Raw genomic sequence first — 6355 nt, 5'->3', positions numbered from 1 at the left:
TGCCCGCGGGAGGGGGGCCGGCCTTGCTCAGCCTCGGCCGTCGCCCTTCGCGGCCCCGAATTCCCCCGCTCACATGAACAGGGCGGTGCGCAGGCCATTCACTTCTTTCTAAGGAACCTTGGTCCTATCATTTGGTTTGCGGATTGGAAATTTTAACCGTGTGTGTGTGTGTGTGTGTGTGTGTGTGTGTGTGTGTGTGTGTGTGTTCCAGTGTGCCACACTGCTATCTAAAGTTATAACACGATCTGTGCTTTTAAAATGTTTTAGGAAATGTGGCTGCATTTTGTTGGGGTTGTTGCTACGTTTTTAAAGCTTCTCTAAAGCAACATTAAACGCATGGAGACCTTGGAAACTGGTTTGAATGAACATGAATAACAACCAGAGTACTTTTCTTGTTTGTTTTCCTTTTGCCTTTTCTGTACATATAGGAGTTTGTTTTACTCTTGTAGTCCTGTTTCTGAATCCCAATGTCTTGTTGCTTGTACAGTGTTTCGTGTTTTCTGGTGAAAAAAAATAATTTTCCTCCCCCTGAGAGTTGAGATTATGGGAGTACCTTTTGTTCTAAACGTTTATCCTTTTAAAAACGGTGACATAAAAGGTGTCTGATAGTCCTCTGAGGCCACCAACTTTTACTTTCCCTTTTGCCCAGTTCTCCTCCCCCTCTTGGTGTCTTACTGTGGAAACTATTTGGTTTGTTAGCAGAATTTACTCAGATATTTCAGATATAAGTAAGTTACTGACTTTGCCCCTCAGGTGCCTGACTAGTTGCAGACATCTCTGTGATAATGGTTTTCCCAGAAAACCAAAGAGATGCTGTGTGTCTTATGTACTTTATTCATTAGAAATCCCATCAGACTCTCTATTTACTTTTGTGTTACCTGCAGCAGCTGACATCCTTTTACCTTATCTAATAAAAGGCTAATATGCAAATTGTCCCCTGGGGGGTTTGATCGGGAGTTCAATCCGATGCCTATGACATGTGCTGGCTGACCACCCGCGGGCAATTCGGAACATGGCGGGCAACCAGTGGTGGCAGCAGGCCGCTGAGGGAGCCAGGGAAGGAGGTGGCGGGGAGGCAGGGAACCTGGGTATCTGATGGGCCCTGATCGCCGGCCAGGCCTAGGGATCCTACCTGTGCACAAATTTCGTGCACCGGGCCTCTAGTCTTAGCTCATAATAAAAGGTGAGAAAGAAGTCTCAGTGATGCTAGAGCTGATTGGTATCCTGACCAAGGTGGGGAGGAGACAGAAAAATTGTTTAAAAATATACAAAAGAACTCATAAGACACCATCAATTTGGGGCTATTTTGTTTAGTGCAATGCCTATCCCAGGGGAACCACCAAGATCCCCTGTCAGTTGAAGAGCCTATGAGGTAGTGGAAAGAGCATTGTAGGAGTTGGCAGACCAGGTCTAACTCCTGCACACTGGTGGCCCTTGCTGAAATCTGTCCACAGAAGCATTCTGTTTGGCTGGCACCGTGTTATTTTAATTTTAATGTAATTAGTTGCCAATATTTAAAAATGGGACATATTACACAAAACCTGACTTTTGAGCTTTTCTTGAAGAATAGGAAGCTCTCCCCATATTGGGCCCGCATTCAGGCAAGGCAGTAAACTGCCAGAGCTGCCCTTTTTAGACATAGCATGTGGTGTTTCCAATTTACCGCAGTCCCCACCAGTTCTCTTTGCTTATTGACATAAACCAACTTTGACTTGAAGCAGAGATACTCTTGGATGACAGTAGAAGTGATGGGACGGGGTGAAATGTACACAATCTAGCTGATAGTAAGATTCTTCCAATTCTTACTTAAATTCTTACCACTAATGATGATACTAAGCCAACTAAGACAAGGATGAAAATATATTTTATATCTAGATAAGCTCTTGGTGGCTCAAAACCTACATTTTTACATGCCTGCTAGACTTTTCATGTGGCTATCTCCACATCTTGAACTCTTCCTTAGACTTATTGCACTGCTGCAGATGCACCCAACTGTGTTATCTTACCTGACTGAGGCTCTTTGGACATGCTATTCTCTTCACCTGGACTGCTCTTTGCCTGGCCTAACATTACTCATCCTTCTGGACTAATTTAACCTCAGATCTTTTCTCAAATCTTCAGTGCTGAGTGGGAAAATCTTTATTTTCCTTTAGCACCCTAGCCTAGCACTTAAGAATACTTTTAAGTTCCTATGTAATTGTTCCCCCTGCCCTGTTCCTCCTCAGCTATATTGGTGGGTCCTTGAGAGCCCACACCCCGGGCATATGCCCTCGACCGGAATCGAACCTGGGACCCCTCAGTTCGCAGGCCGACGCTCTATCCACTGAGCCAAACCGGCCAGGGCTTCTTTAGCTTTTTAAAAAATATGTTTTAATTTATTTTATAGAGAGAGAAAGGGAGAAACATCAATGTGAAAGAGAAACATTGATCAATTTCCTCAACCTAGTATGTGCCCTGACCAGTAATTGAACCAGCAGCCTTTTTGGTGTATGGGACGACACTCCAAACCAACTGAGCCACCCAGCCAGGGTGAAAACAGGGATGATATTCTAATCTTCATTTTATCCTCCATCCATACAGTGCCTGACATCTTGTAGGCACTTAAATTTGAATGAATGGGTGACAGAATACTCAAACTAAAATCATCACCTCCATCTCTTCCATCTACCATTAAAAAAATGTCTTCTTGCTTAATGGCTTTTATTTGAGTGGTTCAAAACTTTGGCGTCATCTCTGAGTTCTCTCTTTGAATTACTGCCCACACCCAGGCAGAGCCTGTAGATTCATTCCCCTTTGACATGTTCTTCTAATCCAGTGACTGCGAACCTTTTGAGCTCGGCGTGTCAGCATTTTGAAAAACCCTAACTTTGGTGCTGTGCCACATATAGAAATTTTTTGATATTTGCAACCATAGTAAAACAAAGACTTATATTTTTGATATTTATTTTATATATTTAAATGCCATTTAACAAAGAAAAATCAACCAAAAAAATGAGTTCGCGTGTCATAGGTTTGCCATCACTGTTCTAATCTATTCCCTCTTATTCCTAATGCTCTGAGTTCCCTTTCCCAGATTGCTGGGACAGTCTCTTAACTGGATTCACAGCTCCTCACTTCGCCTTTACCTACTTGTCAGATTTCAGAAGTTACAGTACACTTCTGAATGTGTCACCCTGCTGTTCAGAACTGTTAATGTCTTTTGAGGGCATAGGATGAAGTGCACATTCTCTAGCATGGAATTGATGGTGTCGATGATCTGGCTTCATCCTGCTTTTGTGACTGGATTGCTACTGTAATCTTTTTATTCTTTATGCTTCAGCCAGTCTGGACTTCTTCCTTTCCTGAATATGCCCAGAATGTCTTGCCAGTCTAAGTTCTATCTTATTTATTCCACAAATACCTGCCTACTACAGACCAAGTATTGCCCTCAGCACTAAGGATAAAAATGTAAATGACATCATCCCAAAATGATAAAGAATGATGGGAAGTGGCAGAGGGTGACTTTGATGAGGAAACTGGTTTATAGAGAATGTTTTGTATGTTAAGCTGAGGAGTTTGAATTTTATCTTGAGGGGATAGAAGTCGAGGAATTTTAATAGGGGAGTGACATCAGAATTTGAATTTTAGAAAATCCATTTTGGCCATAGAGTGAAATGTGGTGATGACTTTTGTTTGAGATGTTTAAAAGGCAGCGCTGACAGGACCTGGTAACTCACTGAGCGATTGGGGGAAGTGGCAGGAGAGCAGAAAGTCTTACGCTTTTGGTTTGAGTGCCGTCAGGATAGAGAATGTAGGAGGAAAACCTGCTGTTGGGGTGGAGAGAACAGCATAATAAGATGAGTTGTGGACATCTTGATTTAAAAGCCCTTTTGGGTTATCCAGGTGGACTTGTCCAGGTGGGAATTGGTTGTTGGTACCTGGCAAATCATATTTGGGACTTCTAGGTAGTGTACATAAAGCCATAAGAATAGCTGAAGCCTGTATCCATACAAAGGCTTATACATTAATGCTCATGGCAGCTCTGTTCAGCAAAAAATAAATTTTAAAAAATGGAAACAACGGAAATGTTTATCAACAGGTGAATGAAAAAACAAATTGTGGTATAGCCATATATTCGAATACTGCTCAGCAATAGAATGAAGTATTGATACATGTGACAACATGGCTGAATGTCAAAATAATTAAGCTGAATGAAAGAAGCCAGACTAAAAGAGTGTATACCATATAATTCTACTTATATAAAATTCTAGAAAATGCAAACTACAAGGACAAAAAGCAGGTCAGTAGTTTTAGAAGGGAAGCTTTTATGCTTATTTGTCTCTATTGTGCCTACAGTTTCAGGAGTATATACATATGTTGAAATTTAACAGAGTGCACAGCTCAGATATATGCAATTTATTGTATGTCAATTGTTCCTCAAATAAGATGTTAAAAAAAGTAGATGAGGCCACCCACTGAAAATGATTAGAAGTAAGAGTGAAATAGGGCTGGCATTAGAACTGGGGGGTAAGAGTGTGCTATGATGTGTAAGGGGAGAACAGAGGGAAAGGAGTAAAAGATAAGAAGAAAAGACCCTAGTGTCTGAAAAGCTGAGAAGGGCATTTCAAGAAGTGTCATAAATGTGTCAGGCTAAAGGAGGTACCTGAAAACTATTAGATTTCACAGCTAAGGGGCCACTTATTTCTAGCAGTTTCAGTGTGAGAGTAGAAGATGGAAGAGCATGGAAAAAGAATAACAAGGACAGATGACTTAAAGAGATATTTCTGTGGCAAAAAGTGGATTCAGGGTTGGGAAAGACATGTTTTTATTTGAAGAAGAGAGAAACGTGTATGTTAGGAGCTTTGGGGAAGGAGCTGATAGAGAATGCTGGTGAAATACTGAACGAGGAGGAGATGAGCTCAGGAACACAAGCATGGAATTTGCTTTGAACTATTTGCTGTACTATTTTAAGTGCCTCACATATGTTCTCTAATTCTCACAGGATACTATTATTGCCTCCATTTTACAAGAGAGGAAACTGAGGTTTGGAAAGGGTAATTTTGTTACAGAGCCTGCATTTTTAAACACTATGTTATGCTACCTCTGGCAAGGGTGATGACATCTGTTCTGAAATGGGAAGGAAAGAGATGAAGATGGGTTTGTAGGTTGAAAAGCAGGCAGTTCATGCCAGGTAGCTTGTATTTTCATGAAATGAAAGGCAAGATTCTTTACATGGAGTGAAGAAAGAGAAATGAGTAAGGAGTTTAAGCATGATGAAATTTTGGAATTGCTGCTCTGGAGTATGCAGAAGGAGCCAGCCAGTGAATTAGAAAGGAATTGCTGAGCAGTGTGAGTGTGGAGACCATAAATTTGGAGTAGAATTAATTCATTGGTTTGATAGTTGTGAGATTTTCCTCCAGCAGCACTCATTAGTTAATGGGTAGAGGGGATAGTTGGTTGCAGGTGACTGTAATAGGGATTAAGAAGATAGGGATATTTCAGGTGATAGGAAATAAAGCTACAAGAGAAGTAATAAAGGTGTAAATGGGGGCTCCATGGATTAAAAACCTTGATGAATTGGAAGACGAGGGTGATGGGAGCAGATTGGGGACCATGGTTAGAGATGATGATTATTATATTTGAATTGTAATCCAGAGGTGAAGGAGATTAGGTAATTAGAAGCTCTGAAGTTAGTGTATTGAATGATGAGTGCATACATGGGTGATGATGAAATCCACAAGTATGTATTGAAGTGCAGAGGAAGACTATGTTCCAGCAATAGCAGGGAGGTCCAGCTATCACAGCAGTGAGGATGCTTTAGCCAAATAATAATGAAAGTGGCAGCTACTCCCCACTCCCATAATATATATTTTTTTATTATAGCTGTGATGGAATAGGAAAAAAGTGCACTTCATTTTAAAATACTTTTGTCTTGTGACCAAGGTTTTTACCCAACATTTTATTATGAAAAATTTAAATATGCAGAAAAGTTGAAATAATTGTAAACACCTGTATACCTATCACATAGATTATGTAATTTACATTTTACTGTGTTTGCTTTTATAACATGCTTATCTATCCCTCCATCCACCCACCAATCCATCTTATGTTTTGGTGCATTTCAAAGTAAGTTGAAGACATCAGTATACCGTATTTGCCGGCGTATAAGACGATTTTTTGGCCCTGAAAAATATGCCTCCAAGTGGGGGGTCGTCTTATACGCCAGGTACACTTCAGATAGACTGCCCATAGTGCTTGCCCCGTGCCATAGTGGCCTCCCGATGCCCGCCCACTTCATTCCACATACCGTTCAGGCATCAGCAGAGCTGCTGGGTGTATGCTCGGCTGTTATGCGATTTTGCTGTTATGCGATTTT

This window comes from Myotis davidii, unplaced genomic scaffold (genome assembly GCF_000327345.1).
Source record: "Myotis davidii unplaced genomic scaffold, ASM32734v1 scaffold151, whole genome shotgun sequence".
Taxonomy (NCBI): Eukaryota; Metazoa; Chordata; class Mammalia; order Chiroptera; family Vespertilionidae; genus Myotis; species Myotis davidii.
This window is presented reverse-complemented; position numbering follows the sequence as displayed.